The sequence below is a fragment of the Leucopleurus acutus genome (genome assembly GCF_964270905.1).
Source record: "Leucopleurus acutus genome assembly, chromosome: 17".
NCBI lineage: Eukaryota > Metazoa > Chordata > Mammalia > Artiodactyla > Delphinidae > Leucopleurus > Leucopleurus acutus.
The window spans coordinates 59,310,833-59,338,831 of NC_139159.1; the positions used below are offsets into that span (position 1 = coordinate 59,310,833).

The 27,999-nt window shown below is 35.8% G+C and overlaps 1 protein-coding gene across 3 annotated transcripts in view; it reads right to left on the reverse strand.

The window, feature by feature from the left end:
- CSMD3 (CUB and Sushi multiple domains 3) overlaps positions 1-27,999 on the reverse strand; it is a gene marked incomplete at both ends in the record, with an annotated part of 1,083,475 nt that overhangs the window by 353,544 nt on the left and 701,932 nt on the right. The gene's annotated exons all lie outside the window — the stretch shown is intronic.

Genomic DNA, 27,999 nt, shown 5'->3' on the forward strand with positions numbered 1-27,999 from the left:
ATTGACAATCTAAACACATTTCCTGAAATGTCTTTTTAAATGCCAAAAGCAATAGTCATGAAATTATTGAACCTGACAATTTTAATTGAGAGTTTGTTGATTTTTCCAGATAGTTAAGATAGGACTGTAATTGGTACCTAGAAGCATGCTGAAAACTACCTTAACCTGAGCAAAAAGGTTCAAATAAAATATTTTTACAGTCACTTTGGACAAGATATAGAATGTGTGCATATCATAAAATGTAACCAGTAATGTAACTACTAATTGCAAAATCTATAATAGGCTGTCACCAAATATGACTCTTAAAGAAAGACATAATTATAACCTACATACTATAAGCTGTATGAGAAAGAGTGGTGGTATTCTGGGGTAGCTTTTACATATATATATAGTGTAAAAGCTCACAACTATATATACAGAGAGTCCCTAGGGATATTGGAGCTATCATAAACAAAATATAATAAAGGAAGAGTGAAATTAATGTATTCTGTTATATAAATTCCATCTGTAGAAGAAAATAATATTTATGGGAACTAAGTATAAGTCTTGTTTTCACTAGAAGGCACAAGCAATTTATTATCTCTGGAAGTAAGGAAAGAAAAATCTCATTCTCCGGTTATTTAGTATTAGAAGCAGATTATTTCCATGAAGAATGGCCACAAAGCTTCTTTGAGCTGCCATTGAAATGGCAATGTTTGGTGTACTTCACATTCATTAACTAGAGGCACAACATACTACAGTAATTAAAAATGAGTCTAGAGTCCAAACACCTGGTTTCTCACCTGGGTTCTACCTATGTGACCTCGAGCAAGTTACTTAATCTCGTGTGTCTTCATCTGCAAAATGAGGATAATTATAGTACCAAATGCAGTTTTGTTTTTAGGATTAAAGCAGTTAGCACATGTAATGGATTTGGAACAGAGCCATGTATCTGGTATACACTCAATAAATGGTATCTATTATGGTGTTATTTTATCCTCACGTATGATAATGGTATTTTTTAGTGTTGTTCCCGTTTTGCTGTTCCTGTCATGGAAATATATGACATCAACATACACATCCTGAAAATGCCTGTGCTGCATATATTCCCACTACACAGCATCCCTATCCTATAAGATAAATAAACTATAGGCATTTACTGAATGCTTGATTTCAGAACATTGCATTAATGGGTTATGGCATTGTCAAGTGGCCGAGCAGTCCCTCAGAAGCAGTGTTAAAGCTAATAAAACCGCAAGGGTCACTACTGCAGCTAATGGGTTGTCTTGCCACTCTTCCATAGATTTGGCTGGTAAGGAGACAGCAAGTCCAAATGGATTCAGTTTATTACTTATACAGGAAACATAAGATCAGCATAATGCCATCTCCTTGTATCCCTTGTCCCACAGATGACATTAAACCAAAGAGGCCAGATGACAGATGGCATGGGTTCAGGTCACTCTGCCGCTGAGGAGCTAACTCTAAAGTATAGCCAGCCAAGGCTTATCCAGAAGCTTGCAAATGTACCCTAAAAGGGGGGCAGCAAAAAGTCCTGGCTCAACTGAAACTAGGGAGATGAATGAGAAACAACCTGATGCCAACTCCTTACCAGGCTGCTTACCTTCCCTTCTTCCAGAAAGAACCCCAGGACATTCTGCCAAGAGTTAGGTCAGACCACAGACAAGCTTCACCCACATGACCTATGTGGAAATCTACTACACCGTAGAGCTGTTTCCTTACAGGCTTGTTTTCCTTGAAGAATTTGATAGTAATATATGTATAAAATTTTCACAACAAAATAATACAGAATATGTGTAGTTGGGAGAGGAGTAGACTAACATTAATATATACAAACTTGATCTCCCATGTTTCAGCACAAGGAGAAAATAATATTGACTTACAGTTTTTCTTCTTTAGGCAAAACATTAATACTTATGCTATAATATAAGCCAACTGACTTTATTTTTTCACGCTAAAAAAATTACCACTTCTCTAAACATGCATACTTCTGGCCCTGGCCATTATTAAAATAGAGTGAGGAAGAGCATGAATTAGTGTTTTAAGCACAAGTGAAGCTTTTGCAATTCGGGGTAGATTATGTGTAAGTATGCCTCGGAGAAAACAGCCCGCAACAGCTAAAAATACTCCGGTTCATTAATAGAGCACATAGCAATTTCAAATCCATAATTATCTCACTGAATAAAGAGTCTCTCATCTGTTGTTTAAAAGGACACATTCCACATTGATCCCTGAAGGTCGAAAACTAAAAATTTCAGATTATTAAAAAAAAACAAATTCCACTGCCAGGGCACATGCAGTTAACCTGTCCTCTGCTTTCTATGAGCCAAATCCTAGGACCATTACATTGACCAGTTGATTTCAACGATTATGACTTTTACTATCTATCACAATGTACACTAGGGATTCCTTTCTAACCCAAACCTTCAGAATGAAAACTGATTTGTGGAAACAGGAATCCACTAAGAAACTTAAGTATGTATATGTGTTTAAAGGACCATTTCTTGGCTTTCAACTGAGACAATGCAGATGAAGAAAGAACTTTCACCTTTCCTTTAACTTTTCGTTTCGTTTCCTTCAACATACATGTTTGCAGTTACTGGTGGGACTGAGCTAGAAGAGTCCTTTGTGTACCTCTTTGCATCCATATATTTATACAGGAACAGAAGAAATTTGTGGGAGAAAAGGTAATGAAACCTGATATCCATCAGGCCTCTATTCCAACTCTGCCTTTGAGGCTGACATATATAAAAATGTGCCTGATAAATTGGAGTGGTCGTAGTTGAAGTCAAAATTCAGGAGGGGAAATTGGAACACGAGTTCAACATGAGGTTAGGAGGAGAGGGACCAGCAAACTAGAGGCCTGAGGGGAGCACTGAATTGGGGCTCCATCTGCTGCTGCGGCTTCTGAAATCCATCCAGCCTCAGCTACCTCTGAACAACAGGCTCATGCTGGATAAAGTAGTTACTTGTGAATCTGGAATACCTATGATCAAAGAGCTCTAACACTTAGGGTTCAGTGGGATTATCTGTAAGATACTTCTGACTGAGTCTTACACAAAGGTAAGCATTGTCTTCCTTTTGATTACACGTTATTGAGGCCAGAATACAAAGTGGTTGTTCAAGATAACATAGCTAGTAAGTGGTAAGTTATTACTTAACTCCAGATCCTCTAACTTGAAATTTCAAAGTTTTTCTACCATGCCAATTATTTGAAGCAAGAGCACAAAGTAATTCAATAGCAGTTACTCAGGAAAGTAGCCAATGCATGGATTAGGAGTGATAGGAAAAGGAAGAAAGACCTCCTGACGAGAGAGTTAAGACTACTAAGGAAAGTGCTCTGGATGAAGATGGAAGAGTCATCTATGTTTAAAAAAAAAAAAAGAATCAGCGCAAAGATACTTTTTCCTGCCTGACATCATGGCATATAAGATTCAGACTATGAAAGAATGACTGTTGAGAGCAGAGGACTTTCATATTGTAAAAGAATTACCCAGAAGTCTTCAATTTCTTATAACTCTCAAGTTAACCCAAATTGAGAAAGAGCAATTAGGAACAGAAATAGAAACAGAACAAGGAATAGAATATGGTTATTAAGTCCTAGTCAAGACAGAAGGCTGATACTTTAAAGAGTGGTATCATGTCTTTGAAAAAGGAGAAACTGCAACTTTTCTGCAATCAGAATACCAGCAGGAATTATCCCAAACCAGATTTACCAATGGAGCTTAAGTTTTAGGGCCCCTCATGTGCACAGGTTCCTTCCAAGGCTGTGTGCCTAAGTTTACATTCAAAACTTCGCATTATTCTTCTTAGACAGGGTTCCCAAATTCTTTGAGCTTTAAGTACCACAGAACTTAAAAGCAACTAGTACAATCTGTACCATCATGGAGTACAGACACAGATGATGTGGCAACAAAGAGCAAGGACCATAAAGAAAGATGGAGACCCAAGCCATAATGAAGGGATTAACTAAAGTTACTCCTGGCTAAAAGTTTTATCAATATTCTAGAAAGGAGTGTTCATACTGAGTCTGTAATTATGCCTGCATATATTACAAGCCATATTCATGGTTAATGCTTACAACCAATTCTTCTGGGGCTCAGTTCATTTCAAATAATTCTATGATTTGTACCTCTATTTTGGTTTGGATAATCTTTATGTACACAGGCAGCTGAATCAACATGATTCACAGAAATCATGAAATCAGATTGCGAACTATGATTTCTGATTCTTTCACTTATCAACTGCATGACATTTTATTTAACCTCTCTGTGCCTCAGCTTCTGAATCTATAAAGTGAGTACCTACACAGGATTTCTGTGAGGATGACATATATGTGAAATCCTAGATCAATTCTTGGTAAGCTCAACAGCTGCTTTATTCATTTCATTGCTTTCTCTGCTGTCAAGTAGTAGCTGTTTTCCCTCCCATACTTGACTTCCTACTGGTCTGAAGGTGAAGTAGGATTGCTTACTGCTCATCATTGTTCATTCCTTCGCTCATTCCAGGCTTCCAATAACATATTATCAGACTGTACTTCTGTTGCAGTCACCTACCACCCTTTTCATTCCTTGACAGGATTTAAGCTCCTGGCTCATTGTCACACTCAAAACATGACTCTTGTCTTATTTCTTTGTGCTTTCGATATTTCCAAATCCATTCACTCTCCCACTCTTTTATAACTATTTCGTACCTTCATTTCTCTTCTCAAAGATACAGTGCCGGGCTTCCCTGGTGGCGCAGTGGTTGAGAGTCCGCCTGCCGATGCAGGGGACACGGGTTTGTGCCCTGGTCCGGGAGGATCCCACATGCCGTGAAGCGTCTGGGCCCGTGAGCCATGGCCGCTGAGCCTGCGCGTCCGGGGCCTGTGCTCCGCAACGGGAGAGGCCACAGCAGTGAGAGGCCCGCGTACCGCAAAAAAAAAAAAAAAAAAAAAAAAAAGATACAGTGCCTCCTCCTCCACCCTTCTCTCAGCTAATGATCGTGGCCATCTACTTCACAGAGAAAACTAATCAAAAGCAAACTTCTTACAAGTTTCTATTAGCACAGCACTACATTATCCCACCCACCAGTGTCTGTGCCTACATTCTCTGCTTTTTCCTGTGACCCATCACCTGGGGTGATCATTTGTGTTCCTAAGGTTTGTACATTGTACTGCACCTCTGCTTGTACATTATTCTTTCTTATGCAAAGACAGAGCTCTACTAATTTGCAATCAATTTCTCCTCCTTATCAGTGTTTCCACTTCACTGGATCACTTTCATTAGCATATAAAATATGGCATCTTTCTTCTACTTTATTAAAAAAAACTCTTCAAGCATGTGATCTGACAGCGTTCATAATAGTGGAATATCTAGGTTTTATATAACACCTAATAAGATATAAAATGTTGTACAAGCATCTCCCACAAACGACTATGGTTTAAAAAAAAAAAAAAGTTTAACCAAAAACTAATCAAGTGTTTAGACCTAGCCTGCTCTTTACAGGACAAATAGCAAAGGGGTGGGGGTGGAGTAGGAATGGAAAAGTGGTCTAACCAAAAAAGTTAAATGAAACAATAAGGAAATAATCAGAAAAATCTGGAATATGGAATATTTTGCAGGACAAGTGGCTCAGTCTCTTCAAAAAGTCATGTTACAGGAAAAAATAATAAGAGACTAAAGAATCATAACAACCAAATATCAGCCTGACCTTGATTTGGACCCTAATTTGAAAAAAAAAAATAAATGTGTGTGGAAAAACTGGGGGAAATTTGAATATGGACTGGACCTTAAATGATTCCAGGTGTGGTAATGGTGTTAAAATTATGTAGGAGGATGGCCTTATTTTTAGAAAAGCATCTTAAAATATTCTGGGATGAAATATCTGATGTCTGTAAAATAACTTCAAATTTTGCAGAAAAAATAATATAAAAACAAATATGGCAATATCCAACAATTGTTAAACTTCTATGGTACCTATATGGATATTCTATTTTTTCATCTTTGAAGCAAGTCTGAAAGGTACTATCGTAAAAAGTTTGGGGAAAAAACTCTTGATCCAACATTCCTTTTGAGCTACCACTACATTACACAGATCTTCTTTCCAGGAAAACTCCTCAAAGTGAGTTGTCTATATTCACCCTGCAATTCTCCTCCCATTTTCTCAAACCTTCACCCTGTCAGTTCATTGAAACTGCATTTGTCAAGTTCACCAATGACTTTCACATTTTGGTGTATATTTGTACCCCTCATCTAACTTAACTTTTCAGCAGCATTTGAGCCAGGGATTACTCCTTTCTCCTTGAAACACTTTCTTTCTTCCTTAGCCTTTAGGACATCAGTCTCTACTTGTGTTTCTCCTATGTTACATACCTCTCCTTCTCAGTCTCCTTTGCTAGTTCTTCTTCATCTCCCAGATTCCTAAACATTGGTGAGGTCAGAGCTTGGCTTCTTCTCAATCTATATTTACCCCCTTGCTTATTTCATCCAATCCCATGGCTCTCAATAGCATCTATATACAGAAAATCTGTAAATTATTTCTCAGCCTGGAGCTCTCCCATGATTTCCAGATTGTGTATTCAGTTGGAATTCTCCTCTGTCTGGAACATGGAGACCATGTCACACAAGTAGTGTGTATTTCTCCCTATTCTCTCTTTGTGGTACACTCAAGATGAAGTTGGCTCTTGGAATGGTCTGAGGTCTGGCTATGATATAAAAGCAGTGGAAAAGCATACAAAAGAGGAGTTCTGTGAATTCTGATTGGGAAGCCAAGATTCTGCTTCTGAATTGGAGACGTTACACTAAATTGATTCCAGGAATTGGCAATAACTGCTGTTGCATGTAACTTGCGAAAATTAAGGAGGGTTTATGATCAAACATTCTGAAGATCTCTAGCACAAACATTCTCAGTTCTTAAAACTACCCGCTCCTATTCAATTTTACCACTCTGGCCCATAAGCTTATGCATCAGATACTAGAACCCCTTCCTAATGGATTTCCCTAATTTCAATATAGCAAACTGAAGCTAGAGAAACCCAAATCCATCAGTCATACATGTAAATATCTGAAAGATCTTGTTAAGATGTAAATCTGACCATATTATTCCTTTGCTTAATCTTAATGGGTCTCAGTTACTCCTTAACATAGCATACAAGATTTTCTGTCATTCGAACTCTGCCTCTCAATTTGTACAGCCCTTGTCCTGTTGCATCAAGCGATGAGAAATGTATTTTCAGCTTCAAGTTTCCTAAAGACAGAGACCTTCTACTTTGATCTGTATGCAAAATAATGAATTTAAGCTCATTCATGCTGAATGAGTAAGAACTCAACAATGTAAAATTGGATAATAAGCACTGCGTTATCCTGGGCACTCAGCTACTTCAGTGAACAGCTTCACTGTATTTCATTGGTCTCATCTGTAAAATGGAGGTAGTAACAATACCTAACTACATCATACACGTGGAAAAGACTGGATTAATACAGGTAAATCACTCAGCAGAGTAAAAACTTAATAAACTTAAACAGTTTCTTATTGTATCTCCATTTTATAGATGGGGTTCAGAGGGGTTAAATATCATGTCCGACTTGTAAAACCACTAAGTTGTGAAGCCATGGTTTAAACCTAGGGTATCTTTTTTCCAAGTCCAGATTCTGTACCATATGGAATATTACAGAGTTGCTACTTTTAATATATAAATTCTAATAAAACATATAAGCAGGCTTCTGAACAACACACAAAAATGTGTGAAATAAGAACTGTCATTGAAGGAAATATGGCCTTCCTGAATTGATTAAAAAGCAGAAATAAGAGGACTTCCCTGGTGGCACAGTGGTTGAGAGTCCGCCTGCCGATGCAGGGGACATGGGTTCGTGCCCCAGTCCGGGAAGATCCCACATGCCGCGGACCGGCTGGGCCTGTGAGCCATGGCCGCTGAGCCTGCGCGTCCGGAGCCTGTGCTCCGCAATGGGAGAGGCTATAAGAGTAAGAGGCCCGCGTACCGCAAAAAAAAAAAGCAGAAATAAGAAAGTGTTGTGTTGGGAGATGCAAGAGGGAGGGGATATGGGGATATACGTATAGCTGATTCACTTTGTTATACAGCAGAAGCTAACAAAACAATGTAAAGCAATTATATGCCAATGTTGTTAAAAAATAAAATAAAAAGGTTAGTTACACATTGACTACACCTCTAATCGAACTGGGACTCAAAAAGAGTTCCAAAAAAGCCACTCAGACCCAAAAGAGATTTGTAGATATATTAATTTTACTTCTTTGACTTATGTTATATCCTTTACCTAGAAGGTCTTCCCCACCTTTTCTATTTAGCAAAATTCAGCTCATTTTCACAAATATGCCATTTTTGAGAAGCTGTTCGCTATCCTTCCAAAAAAAAAGTTATTCCTCTTTCCTATATTATGGGTTCTATTTCTCATTTCCATCTCATGATGTCATAATTAATCTTATTTCCCCTTAAAATAGAGTAGCAGATCTTGGAGGAAAGTACGTTTTCTATTTTTACCTTTGTCACCCAACTCAGTGCTCACTAAATATTTGTTGAATTGGATTGATTTAATTTTTGGTTGGGTGGTAGAACAGATAAATATATCAAACCCATCAATGTTTTCTAACAAAATAATGACTAATATCTAATTACCTTGGTTATATCACCATCACCTAACACAGCATGCCAAACAGTGTTGTCACTCTAAGTTTGGTGAGTTAATGAATAGATGAATGAAGAGATGATCGAATGAATGAAGACTAACTTTCAAAGGCTTGGATTTAGAGTTTCCCAAAGCTAAAATGTCAGAGAGCTTAATGAGAGAACTCACTCCATTAATATGAACAGCAATTTTGGGGGGAGTGGGACATATTCCTAAGGAATAAAAATATCATAAGCAATAAATATTAAAGTTTTTGAAAGTATTCAATATTATATCATTACCTATGTCCAAAAATAATAATTCTAACCCTAGCTAGATCATATCACAATATTCATTGTAATTTGATTCTTGTTATTTTTGTTAACATTTCTATGGACAATGCATATAACGAATAAAAAGTTTCTTAAAAGCCTTCAAAAACTGGGAATGGATTAAATACCATAGAAATACTTAACCTGAAAATTAAGTAAACAAATTCAAAGAAAAATTCCTTGGCAAATTCCATAATTTTATTTTCAATCCCCAAACCATTCTCTTTTTTCCCCTGAAGAAAATGAAAACAAATAATGTTCACAGAATGGCAACACGCTTTTCAAAATGGTAATGTTACTTGACTGTGTTATTATTACAATGCTGGAAAATTTCCAATAAAGTATGAAGCAAAGAATATGGACTACAAGATTTGGAAGACAGACAGATCTATACTTTACTTGCTAGCTGAGACACAATGTAAATTACTTCACCTCTTTGGACACTGCTTTCTCAATACAGGTAATAAGATATGGTAAGAAGTAAATGAGAGAAAAACCTTATAGTACCAGGTGCACTGCCATGTACATTATAAACACTCAACAATATTATTTCTCTTCTTTCTCCATTATAGCTTTTGGCAGACTACTAAAAAACTGAAAATTCTTTAAAGATATGATTTTCATATTTAGGCTATTTGGTTTTGACTAATCAACAACTCATAAATCCCTTGATGCTCATTAAGGCTTCAGAAGTTTGCATGTTGTCTTTATTCCTGCTTGATTCTCTTTAGGTATTTCTTTGTACATTTACAAGGAAGGCATTTGAGATCAATAAGTGAAATGTAATCAAATGAGGATGTTTCAGAGAGGGGACTATACAGAAAGAAAGAAAGAGAGAAAGAAAGAAAATGATAGATTTAGTGATGATATCCTTGAAATTGTACTTTAGGAAAAAACCTATAATAGCATGTTAATATTTTCCAAGCTCACAAGAAAATGAGGACTGCATTATTCTCTCTTCATCAGAGAATCTCAACTTTTTGTTTTAACCCCACACATCTGAGGGTAATACATGGTTTCATTATTGATCATGGCTGACCAGTGCAGTAATCTTGATTCCTGGGGAAGAGTGGTTGTGCTGGGATGATGTAAGAGAGGAAAGACTCTTACCAGGGAAGTGGAGAGTTTGTAGTTTTATAAAATTCACCAGATAGCTTTTATTTGCTCTTGTTTAGAAAGAAGAAGGCAGGATGTTTTTTAAAATACCATGGAACAAATATTGAATGAATATTTATTAGATGAATTTAAAAAATTGGGGATAAGGTGGCATACACAGCTTAGACCATAATCAGAGGAGTTTTTCTACAAATTTTCCAAGGAGAAAAATGTATAACCTGGCTTTCCTTTTCCTTTTACAGGGAGACGATATGGTGGTGAAGCCCTCATGTAATGTTTTTACACAGGTAAATGGCATTAAGTGGTTTCAAATACCATAACTGAACATAATTGAACATTATAATAATCTTACATTATCAGAAAAACAGATAATGTTTTTATCATTATAATTTTTAAATCTGAAAATAAATAAAAAGTTTTTCAGGACAAACAAAACCCAGGATTTATTTTTAGAAAACTGTGATTAGACTCAGTTGAGATTCCAATTTTACAAGGTAAGAAATGGTTATTATTTTACGCCTGCAGAATTCTGTAGCCAAGCATAATAGAACATTAACTAGTGCAGATTCAGAAAGGTGTAGTAAAACGCATGAAATAAAAACTATCCATAACCTTTAGAAACACAGTTTTTGTAGACTGATTAAAACACATGAAGAGAAAAATGTTATCTATACATCGAGCATACCAATAATTGAACTGGTATTCAAAGACAGCTACAAAGAGGGTACTCGGGTACAATACAGAGATGTAGAAAATGGCTTGCAGCCAGAAATTTAGTTTGTGGGAGGTTTAATAATCCCCTAACTCCTTTCCTTTAAAACACCTGCTTGAAGGGCAATATTTAAATTCTGCAAATAACTCCCCAAAGCTTGAAGTTCACTTTCCTTTGTGTTTTCTCAGTAATTTACCTTGAGATTTTTTTATGATTACCGTGGCTATTGTTTATTTAAATAAGCACACTCTCTCATACCTGACCCATATGTCCCTTCTTGATTCTAGATTTAACTTACAATGTTTATTTTATAACATTATATTATTTCCATGGCAACAATTGTCTTGGTATATTAAACAAAGGAAGATGACTTCAGCTGATTTGCCCTGTAGTGAAGGAGCTGGATTTGAGATTGGTAAACTTGAGCTGAAGAGAAAACAGTTAAAAAACAGAAATAAGGATGAAAAAAGTGAAATTCATTTTATTACATACCCTTGATTAGGGGCTGAATGCATTTACTAGGTAGAATAATCACTGTCCTACTCTCATGGATTCACCCTAAACCTACCCCCAATTAGTGCCACTGAACTTAAGGCAGATTGGTTCCTTAGCACAATGCAGTTACTAATAGATAGTTCTATTCTGTCCCAGTGTGCTTTTGTCTGTTTTCAAAGCGCTAGGTACATTTGCACATATCTTAGCTAAGTGTATTACCAGATGACAAATAATAAAAACATTTATTAGGAATCAACCTCTGTACTAATAACATACATATTTTTGGTGTTATTTTCAATATTATGAGGCTGAAATGAAAAAAAAAAATCTATACACACATATACACAAAACAGACACATGGACTTTACAAAAAACATAGAATTAGAATTAATTTTAAAATGTATTTGCCTTATGTAACAATGACCTTTCCTTCTACTTTCAAAGGCTTTTAGGTACTCTCAATCTATTGCAACTTCAGTTAAATCCTACCCTCTCCTGAGACAGGGCATCAAAATGTAATTCAGTTACAAGTAACAATAACATTTAACTATCTCCTCCAGTTATCTGCACTGCCAAAGATAGCATTTCCTGAGAGCTACAGATGTCACTGTTGTAAGCAAGAACCAGTTTGGGGATATGTACAGAATATCATGACACTGGCTTATTTAATGCTTTTATTCTTTATGGCTCATATTTACATATAGCAAAAAATTTGCTCCCAATATAATCAGCTTCAAATAAAAATTCTTAATATAAATTACTTAACCTCCCTATGCCTCAGTGTCCTTATTCAAACCTTATATGACCATGCCAGGCATGTAGTAAACACACAGCAAATATTAGCTTTTATTATTACCTCAGGTAAAATATTTCTTACCTGGCACTAATATGTGCTAGGGACAAATCACTTTCTAATTAAGTAAAGACATATTAAAAAATAAAAAGACATATTAAACTAAAAACCAAAATTACTTTGTCTAATGCAAAGCCGATGAATTTCACGTTTTCCAGGTTAATAATACTGCATTTATTTTTCTTTAAATCACTACTTATAGGTTTAATCATTTCTCCCTTTTTCAGCATGTTTCCCAATACGTCTAGGTTAAGTTTATTAGACACAGGTGAAGAACTAGCATGCTGTAGGTATTTCTGAACATGGGCATAATTCTCCACAAAAGCAGTAAGAGGTCACTTAGAGGTTGCAGAGAAAGCAAGTGCCTCTGGTACTTTTGTGATTCTAAAGTGAGACTCTTACTGTTGCAATTACTTTAAGGATGTGACCCTGAAGCGCAGATTCCAGTGTATACTCCACTTCCTGCTCCTCTTTGTAACTCAACTCTCTCTAAAGAAGTCTGTATCCTCTATGTAATCCCAGAACTAACATCTTCTGACTTGCCAATTGGCAGGCAAATTTTGGCTTGCAACAAGATTTATAGTCAGAGCATGAGGACATATAAGGGAAATGAAGTGTTTTTACAAGTCTGCTATTTTAGGTTCTCAAAAATAATTTTTTTTAATTTGTCCAAATAAATCTGAGACTCTAATAACACAGAGGATCATTTCAATGAGTCTTGTTGTGAGTGAATCACCATTATAGGTAAGTCACGATCTACTCTAATTTGTTTCATGATGATCACATGGTGAATTAACTTTATACTGTCTTATGCTCAGAATGGGCACCTGTAATATGCCAGAGATTATGGCAAACACACAGGAGGTACAAAGATAACTGAGATACAGCCGTTACCTTCAACGGCGTCACAGCCATCAGATACAACAGCATGTATTCACTTGCCAACTACAGTATAATAAAGTAAGTTCAGGAGCTTACTTAGATTATATTACTCACTTAGATTATAAAAGGCTCTCCATAAATCCATTTGTTTATAAATCCTAAATGAATGAGAAGAATTTAAGCTCACAGTCCTCAATGTAGTTATATTAAATAAGAAATGTGCATTGTCTTTTCCCATTTGCACTGGCTTATTTTTTATGGTTCATATTTACATATAGCAAAAATTTGCTCCCAATCTAACATGCTTCAAATATTATTAATATGTTTACAGTGAAAATTGTGGATACTCAGTTTCTATCAGGCATATATTTTCCCTTCCTTTTCATTCCATTAGGGGGAAAAAAAAGTCAGCCAGTCTCCTTGTTGAGCTCTGAATTTCACTACATATTGGGAAAGATTTATTCCATATACAGATATGAGGTACTATATTTTTTCACCATATTCAATTTTTATAAATTTATCTTTTTTGTTTCATAATTATTAGCCTCCTCTTAGAGCTTAAAATTATGATAGAAACAAAAAAAGATAAATTTATTTATTGTTCATTGGTTGGTTGATTTACTTATTCGACTTGAGGGGTTCTGTGTTAATATCCACACAGCAAATGCATTATAGACTAAGGAATAGTGTGATGGTCCAGGCTGAAAAGGTATAGTCATTTATTGGTGTTAGGCTGAATAGAGTACCTCTGGAGTACAGCTTTGTTTATGTTAAAGTTAGTAAATTGAAAATGTAAAAACAAAGGAGCTTTGCCCCTATTATATATTCATTTCTTTATCAACTCAACAAGTTTACTGAAAGCTCTCTATATGCTAAACACTGATATAGATAAAAAGGCAAGTCAATACAGCATTATGAATCCCAGAAAGGGTAAATACAGAAAAGCACATGCAGCCTGTAGGAAGGACATCCAACACTTTTTAAAGGTCAAGAAAGGCTCCATATTATGACGGGTAAATAAGATGAGTCTGAAGAATAAATCATTTAGGTGAACTTATGGGGTGGATAGGAGTAAGAGGGTAACATTCAGAATTTAATTTGAGGGCAATGGAGAACAATGGTAGAATTTTAAACAAGAGAGTGACAACATCAAATTTGTATCATAGGAAGTTCATTCTGACTCTAGTATTTAGTTTGGGGAAAAGGGACAAGAATGGAGACTAGAGTCTGTTTGGGCTATTACAATAATAACTAAATAATTAGAGATAATGGCATCTTTATCTACGGAGTGGTGGTAGAAATAACAGCTCAACAGATTAAAATGCAAAGCCTCCTCCAGCCACTGAACAATGCTTTCAGTGCTTTCTCTCACTGTATCTTTGCATGTACCTTCTTAGAGATACAGACATTATTTGTTTGCTTGTGCCAACACAAGTGAGAGTTTGATCATTTGCATATAGAGTAGACCTCAACACATCCTTAGCATCTTAAAAAGCAGAAAGTGCTTGGAGTGTTTGGGAATGGCATGTGGCATCTTGTCAATGTATTCCAGGATGCATATAGGGGAATGACTAAAAAGAGGGCAGTAAAGCCAACCTAAGAAGGGACTCTGGAATTTCAACTGTATCTAATAGGCATGAGAAATCGCCTACCGATTTATGCAGGGAATAGACAGATGATCTGATCTTTCTAAGGTTACTTGGTGTCAACTTTAAGGTGAACCTCCCATTATACCCACCTTTTGGCATTCATGCCTTAGTACAGTACCCTCCCCTTGAGTTAAGTGGGACCTGAGACTTGCTTCTCATTACTCCTGTGATTTTATAACATTACGCAAAACTGCATCTTGCTAGAGACTCACTGGACAGACTTTCCTTGATGTTTTGATGAAGGAAGCATCTGAACTAGGGAAGTTCACATGGCAAGGAACTGTGGATGGTCCCTAGGAATTGAGCAAAGAACTGAAGCTCTCAGTCCTGTAACCACAAAGAACTGATTACTTCCAATAACAATGTGAATTTGGAAGAGAATACTGAACGTCGGGTGAGAATTCAGCCCTGGTCAACATCTTGATTACAGCCTTGTGAGACCCTAAGAGAGGACCCAGTTAAACCACACCCATACTCGCTACCCACAGAAACCAAGAGAAAGTAAATGTGCTGTTTTAAACTGCTAAATTTGTAGTAATTTGTTACTCATCTACAAAAAGGATTATAATTAGTAATGCTACTGAAGATAAATTAGATGAGGGAAATTTGGAAACAGGAAGTCCAGCTAGCAAAGAAGAGATGATATAGTAGGATTATACATGTAATTGAGAAAACATGAGCTGGAATCAGAAAAAAGCTGACTTCAAGCTCTTTACCAACTTAAAATAATTAATCTGGATAGTTTATAAAATGGGATAATAACATTCTCTCAAATGGTTTCTAAAAGGAATATATAAATGCCTAGCACACATTATCATTATTGAGCTGTAACGTTTATGAGGACTAATAAGAGCTGGACTAAAATAAGGGTAATGAGAATGGAAATGGTGGTAAATTTGAGCAATAGCTTTTGGTAGTAGGTCTCAGTGACTTTCCAATATGGATAGAGAGAAAGAGAGAGAGGAGGAAGTAAAAGGTAACACAGTTTCTAGCCTGAATGACTGGATGAGAATGATGCCACATCTGAATGAAAGAGTGCAGAAGGGAGAGCTGACTTGGTGGAAGAGATAATGAGTGCTGTTTTGGAGTGTGAAGTCGGTGTGCTTGTGGAAGGCCATCCATGTGGAGAGGGCCAGTGCACAGCTGGGAATATGGACTTGGTACTCAGAAAAGATGTGGGTATATGAAAGAATCTGGAGATGGTTGTGAATTAGGTTACCCATAAATTGCATCAGTGTACACACACACACACACACACACACACACACACACACACACACTCCTAACACTCTTTCTGTAAAAACATGAGAAATCCAGGGAAATTTCTCCCAGCAGCCTCAGGAGAACTGGATTAAATCTCCACAATCAACTTGATGTACCCTGCATCTGTAGAATACCTGAATAGACAATGAATCATCCCAAATTGAGGAGGTGGACTTTGGGAGCAACGATATATATATTTTTTTTCCCTTTTTCTCTTTTTGTGAGTGTGTATGTGTATGCTTCAGTGTGTGATTTTGTCTGTATACCTTTACTTTTACCATTTGTCCTAGGGTGCTGCATGTCCATTTTTTTTTCTTTATTATTACTTAAAAATTTTTTTTCTTAATAATTATTTTTAATTTTTTATTTTAATAACTTTCTTTTATCGTCTTCTTCCTTTCTTTCTTTCTTTCTCCCTTTAATTCTGAACCGTGTAAAGGACAGGCTCTTGGTGCTCCAGCCAGGCATCTGGGCTGTGCCACTGAGGTGGGAGCCAGTTCAGAACACTGGTCCACAAGAGACCTCCCAGCTCCACATAACATCAAATGGTGAAAATGTCCCAGAGATCTCCATCTCAATGCCTAGACCCAGCTCCACTCAATGACAAGCAAGCTACAGTGCTGGACACCCTATGCCAAACAACTAGCAAGATAGGAACACAACCCCATCCATTAGCAGAGAGGCTGCCTAAAATCATAATAAGGCCACAAACACCCAAAAACACACCAACAGACGTGGACCTGCCCACCAGAAGGACAAGATCCGGCCTCATCCACCAGAACACAGGCACTAGTCCCCTCCACCAGGAAGCCTACACAACCCACTGAACCAACCTTAGCCACTGGGGACAGACACGAAAAACAACGGAAACTACGAACCTGCAGCCTGCGAAAAGGAGACCCCAAATACAGTAAGTTAAGCAAAATGAGAAGACAGAGAAACTCACAGCAGATTAAGGAGCAAGGCAAATACCCACCAGACCTAACAAATGAAGAGGAAATAGGCAGTTTACGTGAAAAAGAATTCAGAGTAATGATAGTAGAGATGATCAAAAATCTTGGAAATAGGATGGAGAAAATACAAGAAATGTTTAACAAGGACCTAGAAGAAAAAAAGAGCAAACAAACAGAGATGAACAACACAATAAATGAAATTATAAATTCTCTAGAAGGGATCAATAGCAGAATAAGTGAGGCAGAAGAACGGATAAGTTACCTGGAAGATAAAATAGTGGAAATAACTACTGAAGAGATGAATAAAGAAAAAAGAATGAAAAGAATTGAGGACAGTCTCAGAGACCTCTGGGACAACATTAAATGCACCAACATTCAAATTATAGCAGTCCCAGAAGAAGAAGAGAAAAATAAAGGGACTGAGAAAATATTTGAAGAGATTACAGTTGAAAACTTCCCTAATGTGGGAAAGGAAATAGTTAATCAAGTCCAGGAAGCACAGACAGTCCCATACAGGATAAATCCAAGGAGAAACATGCCAAATCAATCAATGTGATATACCATATTAACAAATTGAAGGAGAAACACCATATGATCATCTCAATAGATGCAGAGAAGCTTTGGACAAAATTCAACACCCATATATGATAAAAACCCTCCAGAAAGTAGGCATAGAGGGAACCTTCCTCAACATAATAAAGGCCATATATGACAAACCCACAGCCAACATCATCCTCAATGGTGAAAAACTGAAACCACTTCCACTAAGATCAGGAACAAGACAAGGTTACCCACTCTCACCACTATTATTCAACGTAGTTTTGGAAACTTTAGCCACAGCAATCAGAGAAGAAAAAGAAATAAAAGGAATCCAAATTGGAAAAGAAGTAAAGCTGTCTCTGTTTGCAGATGACATGATCCTATACATAGAGAATCCTAAAGATGCTACCATAAAACTACTAGAGCTAATCAATGCATTTGGTAAAGTAGCAGGATACAAAATTAATGCACAGAAATCTCTTGCATTCCTATACACTACTGATGAAAAATCTGAAAGTGAAATTAAGAAAACACTCCCATTTACCATTGGAACAAAAAGAATAAAATATCTAGGAATAAACCTACCTAAGGAGACAAAAGACCTATATGCATAAAAGTAAAAGACACTGATTAAAGAAATTAAAGATGATACCAATAGATGGAGAGATATACCATGTTCTTGGATTGGAAGAATCAACACTGTGAAAATGACTTTACTACCCAAAGCAGTCTACAGATTCAATGCAATCCCTATCAAACTACCAGTGGCATTTTTCACAGAACTAGAACAAAAATTTCACAATTTGTATGGAAACACAAAAGGCCCCGAATAGCCAAAGCAATCTTGAGAAAGAAAAATGGAGCTGGAGGAATCAGGCTCCCTGACTTCAGACTATACTACAAAGCTACAGTAATCAAGACAGTACGGTACTGGCACAAAAACAGAAATACAGATCAATGGAACAGGATAGAAAGCCCAGAGATAAACATATGCACATATGGTCACCTTGTCTTTGATTAAAGGAGGGAAGAATATACAGTGGAGAAAAGACAGCCTCTTCAATAAGTGTTGCTGGGAAAACTGGACAGTTACATGTAAAAGAAGGAAATTAAAACACTTCCTAACACCATACACAAAAATAAACTCAAAATAGATTAGAGACCTAAATGTAAGGCCAGACACTATCAAACTCTTAGAGGAAAACATAGGCAGAACATTCTATGGCATAATTCAGAGCAAGATCCTTTTTGACCCAGCTCCTAGAGAAATGGAAATAAAAACAAAAATAAACAAATGGGATCTAATGAAACTTAAAAGCTTTTGCACAGGAAAGGAAACCATAAACAAGATGAAAAGACAACCCTCAGAATGGGAGAAACTATTTTCAAATGAAGCAACTGACAAAGGCTTAATCTCCAAAATTTATAAGCAGCTCATGCAGCTCAATATCAAAAAAACAAACAAGCCAATCCAAAAATGGGCAGAAGACCTAAATAGACATTTCTCCAAAGAAGATATAGAGATTGCCAACAGACACATGAAAGAATGCTCAACATCATTCATCATTAGAGAAATGCAAATCAAAACTACAATGAGGTATCACCTCACACCAGTTAGAATTGCCATCATCAAAAAATCTACAAACAATAAATGCTGGAGAGGGTGTGGAGAAAAGGGAACCCTCTTGTAGTGTTGATGGGAATCTAAATTGATACAGCCACTATGGGGAACAGTATGGAGGTTCCTTAAAAAACTAAAAATAGAACTACCATAGACCCAGCAATCCCACTACTGGGCATATACCCTGAGAAAACCATAATTAAAAAAGAGTCATGTACCAAAATGTTCATTGCAGCTCTACTTACAATAGCCAGGACATGGAAGCAACCTAAGTGTCCATCAACAGATGAATGGATAAAGAAGATGTGGCACATATATACAATGGAGTATTACTCAGCCATGCATAGCACAGGGAGCTCAGCTGCGTGCTTTGTGACTGCCTGGAGGGGTGGGATAGGGAGGGTGGGAGGGAGGGAGATGCAAGAGGGAAGAGATATGGGAACATATGTATATGTATAACTGATTCACTTTGTTATAAAGCAGAAACCAACACACCATTGTAAAGCAATTATACTCCAATAAAGATGTAAAAAAAAAAAAGAAAGAAAGAAACGAAATTGAGCTATTTGTAATGAGGTGGATTGACCTAGAGTCTGTCATACAGAGTGAAGTAAGTCAGAAAGAGAAAAATAAATGCCGTATGCTAACACATATATATGGAATCTAAAAAGAAAAAAAAAATGGTCATGAAGAACCTAGGGGCAAGATGGGAATAAAGACATAGACCTACTAACGAATGGACTTGAGGTTAAGGGGAGGGGGGAAGAGTAAGCTGGAACAAGTTAAAAGAGTGGCATGGACATATATACACTACCAAAGGTAAAATAGATAGTTAGTGGGAAACAGATGCATAGCACAGGGAGATCAACTCGTTGCTTTGTGACCACCTAGAGGGGTGGGATAGGGAGGGTAGGAGGGAGGGAGATGCAAGAGGAAAGAGATATGGGGACATATGTATAACTGATTCACCTTTTATAAAGCAGAAACTAACACACCATTGTAAAGCAATTATAGTCCAATAAATATGTTAAAAACAAGATTAAAAAAAAGCACATTAGAAATCCCTTAGAAATAACTGAATTATGTGCTGCTTTAATGAAAAGAACCCACAACGAAAAACATAGAGAATGGGAAAAGGATCTTTTCTTCTTTCCTTAGAGATGAATGACTAGTAAATTTCCAAATGCAAAGGGTATATTTAAGTTGACTAAGCTTGGTAATTCTGCTGCAGAGATAAGCAAACTATGGCCTGAGGGCCACATCCAGCCTCTTGCCTGATTTTGTAGATAAAGTTTTTTTTGGAAAGCAGACACATTTATTCATTTGTGTATTAGCTATTGCTGCTTTCACAATGCAATGGCAGAATTTAGTATTTGTCATTGAAACTGTGTGGACCACAAAGCCTGAAATATTTACTGTCTAGCATTTATAGAAAAAAAAAAGTTTACTCATCCGTGGTCTATTCCATAAAAAATGGTAGTCTTTAAAAATAGTGCATCAATAAATAAGATAATAAAGAAATGCCACCTGGTATACCACAACATCAATCTAAAAAGTTCGAAATTTGGTTTCTGGCATAACCTTCCATGATTACTTATAACCTTTCTGTAACAGCATTTTTTCAGCTGTCAAGTAGGAATAATACCTCCTCTGCTTACTTCTGAAGCTTGGAAGCAGGAAATTATTTTAAAAAACTATAAAGCATCAAAGTATAAGTTATTATTGATATTATAGATTTTTTATATTGTCAAATCAAGAAAGTGCACTCACTCATAATTATATAAGAAAAATATAAATATACATTTGTGTATGTAATTTATTAAAGGAAACTTTCTATCTATTATTTTTTGTTATATTTACAAGAAATATTTGGGTTGAGTAGAACTCATATTGGCATTATCCTTTCCAGGAAAGAAAAGCACAGAAAATTAAGATGTTTGCTTAAAGTCACCCAACTAATTAATGGTAGTGTCTGAGAGCTAGTGAAATCTCTTAATCATAATTTGCTTTCTACAGCACTGTGTATCTACAATGGTGATACAATTTGATAAATCAGTCATATTTGACATACATGTGTGGGTATCTGAGATATGTAATTTTAGTATAGGGAGTTCAGAGGTTGAGATGAAATAAACAGAATTTTTGTTTAAAGATGAACTGTCTATGAGATTAGATCACTCCCTAACACCATACACAAAAATAAGCTCAAAATGGATTAAAGACCTAAATATAAGGCCAGAAACTATCAAACTCTTAGAGGAAAACATAGGCAGAACACTCTATGACATAAGTCACAGCAAGATTCTTTCTGACCCACCTCCTAGAGTAATGGAAATAAAAACAAAAATAAACAAATGGGACCTAATGAAGCTTCAAAGCTTTTGCACAGCAAAGGAAACCATAAACAAGACCAAAAGACAACCCTCAGAATGGGAGAAAATATTTGCAAATGAAGCAACTGACAAAGGATTAATCTCCAAAATTTAAAAGCAGCTCATGCAGTTCAATAACAAAAAAACAAACAACCCAATCCAAAAATGGGCAGAAGACCTAAATAGACATTTCTCCAAAGAAGATATACAGACTGCCAACAAACACATGAAAGAATGCTCGACATCATTAATCATTAGAGAAATGCAAATCAAAACTACAATGAGCTATCATCTCACACCAGTCAGAATGGCCATCATCAAAAAATCTACAAACAATAAATGCTGGAGAAGGTGTGGAGAAAAGGGAACCCTCTTGCACTGCTGGTGGGAATGTGAATTGGTTCAGCCACTATGGAGAACAGTATGGAGGTTCCTTAAAAAACTACAAATAGATCTACCATATGACCCAGCAATCCCACTACTGGGCATATACCCTGAGAAAACTGAAAGTCAAAAAGAGTCATGTACCAAAATGTTCATTGCAGCTCTATTTACAATAGCCCGGAGATGGAAACAACCTAAGTGCCCATCATCGGATGAATGGATAAAGAAGATGTGGCACATATATACAATGGAATATTACTCAGCCATAAAAAGAAACGAAATTGAGCTATTTGTAGTGAGGTGGATAGACCTAGAGTCTGTCATACACAGTGAAGTAAGTCATGAAGAAAAAGACAAATACCATATGCTAACACATATATATGGAATTTAAGAAAAAAAAAATGTCATGAAGAACCTAGGGGTAAGGCAGGAATAAAGACGCAGACCTCCTAGAGAACGGACTTGAGGTTATGGGGAGGGGGAAGGGTGAGCTGTGACGGGGTGAGAGAGAGACATGGACATATACACACTAACAAACGTAGTAAGGTAGATAGCTAGTGGGAAGCAGCCGCATGGCACAGGGATATTGGCTCGGTGCTTTGTGACAGCCTGGAGGGGTGGGATAGGGAGGGTGGGAGGGAGGGAGACGCAAGAGGGAAGAGATATGGGAACATATGTATATGTATAACTGATTCACTTTGTTATAAAGCAGAAATTAACACACCATTGTAAAGCAATTATACCCCAATAAAGATGTTAAAAAAAAAAAAGAAAGATGAACTGTCTCTTCAAGTGCAATTTATCCTTTTTTGTTTTGAATTTTTAATAAAATTTTCATTTTAGAATAGTTTTAGATTTACAAAGAGGTTATAACGATAGTACAGAGAGTCCCCGTATATGTTTCACCTGTTTCCCTTATTTTTGACCTTCATTTTAAAACTAAATAATAAGTAAACATCAGTATATATCATCTAGAAAGTTAGAAAAGTGAGAAAAGTATGTAGATGTGTAATGTAGAGTTATCATTTTTCTCATTTCACTCATGATTAAGGCAAGATGTTGTTACTTGTCCAAGGTCAGATAAAAAATTGATGACACAAAATTAGGAATAGAAGTAGATGTGTTAAATAGACTATAAGGATGAATGAATTAATGTCTTTAAAATGACTTCAAAATGTATGGACTTCTTAAAAGGTGTGGACTCTTGCCTAAAGACAAATCATTACTAATATTTAACTTGCTAATTTACTTTCCAAAACAGAATGTTTTCATTAGCTCCTAGTTTATTTGCAACATGACCTGGCATGGTTCCTGGTATGTTTGGAAGCTTAATGAAGACATGCAAGTTTTTTGGGTTTTGTTTTTTTATTTAGAAAGATGACAATGGGAATGCCTGTGTTTTTTGTAATGTGAACTTTAGAAAGGGAAATCAGGTACTTATTTTTTGACCAAAAACAAGTCAGTGTTTCTCATTTTCAAAGTAATCAACTTTTTTATACTTTTTTTTTGGATATTTGATTTCAACTTAAAAAATGTGACCAGATATCCATATCCACAGCAATGTGGAGCTACAGGATAATCATTTAAATATAAAATATATCCACTGAAATATCATTTTACCTATTATTTTTATCTTTTTCAAAATGTAAAACATAATTATATATATGTATTTTTTAAAGGTAAAACTTTCCTCTTGATCACTAAGTAGTAAATGAGATTACGTGTATGAAGTACTCAGCTGCTGATGGCACACTAAAATTTTTCATCTCTTCCTTTTCTTCTTCCCTTTCCTCTCTTGCTGGTTGGTGAAAATCACTGTTCACCACTCAGTCATCATGGCCCTTAGGAGAACGAATGGTGGTAAAGAGAGTTGCAGGCATAAGGAAAAGGGACTAAGGTTTGTTGAGCAAGTGTCACTTGTTGAGTGGTACATTAGATGATTTACATATCTTTTATTGCTTAGAGCTATAAGCTGTCTTGCACTATGGATGTAATTATCCACATTTTACATTTCAGAAAACTTGGCAGGAGAGAGATCTGAACAACTTTCCAAAGATCACATAGCTTAGGAAAGGCTGAAAAGTAAACATGAACTATCTGCCTGCAATGGAGGCCACTTCTTAGAAGAATCCCCGTTACTGAGTGGGTGTTACAATCTCTACTGGTATCAAGATTCTTCTCCTGCCTCTACAAATTTCCCTGCACTTACGACAACGTGGATGGACCTAAAGGGTATTATGCTAGGTGAAATAAGTCAGAGAGAAAAAAACAACCACCATATGATTTCACTTATACGTGGAATCTAAAAAATAAAACAAACAAACCAACCAAAACAGAAATAGAATCACAGATACAAAGAACAACTGGCAGCTGCCAGGGGGAGGGGTGGGTGGGAAAAATAGGTGAAGGGGTTTAAGAGGTACAGACTTCCAGTTATAAAACAAATAAGGCACAGGGATGCAATGTACAGCATAAGGAATATTGCAATAAATGTGTACGGTGACAGATGGCTACTAGACTTATCGCGGTGATCAATCTGTAATGCATATAAACGTTAAATCACTATGTTGTACACCTCATACTAATATAATATTGTATGTCAACTATACTTCAACAAAATAATTTAAAATTAAAAATTTCCCTGCACTTAAGTAACCCCCGATAAATGGGTCACAATAGAAGAAATTTCCTCTGATTGAAATAGAGGACGGCCTAAGGAGTTTTCTGAAGCCATGTATCAACTGTAATTAAGACCAGATTCCCTCTCAACTTTATTGAAGCTGCCAGTCAAAGACAGCGGTGTGCTTTTGTTAATGGAGCGCAAGTCTGGGCCTCAGAACTTGTGCTAGGCATGGCTATGCCCCTGAGTTTGTGTGAAACCTTGAGTTTTTTATAGACATTGTATCTTCACTGATAAAATCATCATTCTAAACCTACTTTCAAAGCATACATGAATTTTTGTAATGGTACATAATATAATCTTTTATAGACTGTAAAGACAATATTATGGTGTTATTATATTGTCTCATTTTGTTAAAATATTACCTTAAAACATAAATGCAGAGGTTTCTCAGGAAAACATTATAAATAATGAAACATTATTTATTATTCATCTAACATCTAGAATTAAGGTAACTTTCACCAAATTCTACCAACAGAGATTGGAAGACACTAACCAATTTACACACTAAATATAGGATCAAAATTAAATATATAGTAAAAAATAAACAAAAAGTAAGTTTCCAAATATTGCTTTATCAGTTGCCTTATGTCCAGAGACAGGCACATTCTTACATAACCTAGGTATACGTAAGTCATTTTAGTAAATGTTAGTATTAGTTTTACACATGACACAAAATTTTAAGTCTCATCTATGATTTGTTCTGGGAATGCACTGTTTGCAACCTTGTACCAAGGAAAAACCACCTAGCTTCCAAATAACTGAAGCAGAAACAAACTTTTGGAATACAACCTACTCATAATTTGGCCACTGTCTGTAACATAAGCTTTCTATGAGCCTGGCGATGCTGAGTACTAAATGATGTTTTTAAACAAGTACGCACTAGAGAATTGGCTTTAGAGATATATGAAGTGAAAAGCACAAAGAATCTAAGGAGAGATAAAATATGTCCAAATAAACTAGCATTGTTAAAACTGCATCTGTTCATATGAATAGTTACAAATAATGCACATTTTATGTGACTGAAGAGTGTGAACTTTGAAAAGATAACAAAATAAGAAATATATACATACGCATATACAGAACCAGAAATGCAAAAAGGAACATATTTGTTTTAACGAATAGGCAAAAGAGTGAAGAAAAGTTTAAAGAAAATTGGAGAAATAAAATTTTAAAAAAATCATACTATTTGAAAATATTTCTCACCCTATCTTGTAACTTAAATGTATACCTACAGTGGACTTTATTAAGGACAGTAAACTTAACTGTATACTTTAATAAGCTTAAAAGCAAGCACAGTTAATTTTAAAATGAGGGGAAAATTCCCATGGCAATAACTTTGTTTTCTAAATTTGTCCATAGGGTGATTTTATGTTATACTTCTCACTAAAGATTTAAGCACGAATAAACCTACTCTCAAAGAAATACTTTAATATAACAAAACGAACTTGAAGTTACTTGTTTTGTAAAGTCAGATTGTCATAAATCTACTTATTAAAATTTATTGTAAAAGTGGAGTAAACCTTAAAAATGTAGATACAAACACTTTCTTCTCAGCCTGTGTAACATCCTGGTATGTTTCTGGTACTTTGAAAGAAAATATTAATCAACTCTCTGTGACTTAGAATTCTTTGAGATTTACCTTTCCCTCAGTCTTTTTGAGGTTAAACCATCCTAATGAAAAGAATTTGGGTTTCAGAATGAGAAAGCCTGTATACAAATCACGGTTCTGCCACATATAACCTTGACGATCTTGGGCGAGTTGTTTAAAATCTCTAAGACTTAGGTTCTTCTGATGAAAAACGGGGGGAATAACAATAACGGAATTATAGTAAGAATTAAATGAGGTAAATACATATATAAAAGAGCCAGGTAGACCCTCATAAAGGTTGGTGTTTTATAACATGGAATTCATTCCGTACTATAATTGGTTTTATAAACTAGATCGGCGGGTTGGATAGGCAGCAGATTATTCTCAATATAATAAGAGTTATAACAGCATCTAAGTTCTGAACCCCTCCTATATTCCAGGGATTGTATTAGGTGTCTGACTGGCATGGCTAATCTCTTTAACCCTCATAACTAACATTAGCAAAATGTTGTAACCATTTTGCTGATGAGAAAAGTGAAGTTTAGAAAAGTGAATTAACCCAATATCAAATGACCAGGATATAAACCCAGGCACTCTGTAGCCCTCATTTGGACTATTCCCAAGATTCTCATTAATATTCACACCAAAGAAAAATGGAAATGGGAGCAATTCAGATAAGGAGGGGAATTCCAAATCTGGCAACAGCAGAAAAAACCAAAAAATCCCAAAACCCCAAACATAAAAACAAAACAGAAGGACTATATATGTCTTCCTGGAAAAGATGCTCTGAGAGTATGACTACTTATCACCTCCCAGCCTCTGTGGCTGTTTGTGCCATTTCTATAAAAGCCTATGATTTTTAAAAAGAAATTTCACCTGTTGAATATCAGCTTGCCTGTTATATAACCCTTAGGGGCTGTGAAAACAATCTCATCACTATAAAACTTATTAACTTGAAAGATCAAATTTTTTTTTTACTAGATTTGGGGATCCACAGGTATTCCCACCACATTCTAAACAGTGGACAATATACTGAATAAGTCATAGAGAGTATCCTCTTCTCCATTTGCATTTTCATCTGTGGGGTATATTGCCTCCATTAAAAAAAGAAAAAAAGGACAAATTCTTAAACCACAGATCAAATCTTTACCAATGTGCCTGATTTTGTAGCATATTATAACTTACAATGATCTGTGACGCACCATTAAATTTACAATTAAATTCAAATTAAATGGTTTTGAGAGTTTTAAGAGCTTTATGAAATAATAAAATGATCTTTTGCATCTTGTTCTATTGTAAAAATGAGTACTGATAACCACTGAATGGGTGATGACCTAAAGAAATTCTTGCCTCTCTATTTCCTAATATAAATAAAAATGACTTTAAGTCCTAGTGAAAAGTCCTTCATTTTCTCTACAGATTTTTTTTTAATTTATCAGTCAAAATATTCATTTCCAAAGGTTGAGGTGGTGCTCCAAACTTTCAATATTTTAATTATTGCAATTCTTTATCTCACATGAAATAAATTCCCATCTTAATTCATCTATCATAACAGATTAATTCTATAGATGACACAAACTGAGTCAATACTTGCCTTGATGGTCCTTAAATTATCTATTATTTTCCCTTGTAATCATGTTTCATACATGTTAATTCTAAGTTATAAAATATTGTCAAAACTTCAGTTAGAAGTCATGGAAAATCATCTATTAACAGAATACAAGAATGCAATTTTCTGTAAGCTCTCAAAATATGATTCTGTCATCTACCTATTTATCTATCTGTCTATCTATTCATTCCTTATTCTCATCATCTGAAAACAAATTTAGAAGCATGGTTGGTTGAATAGAACAGTTGAGAAGGTAACTGAGGTATACCAGATTGCCAAGTGGAAAAAACATTGAAATAACTAATATGAAAGAAATGAAGAAATTCAAC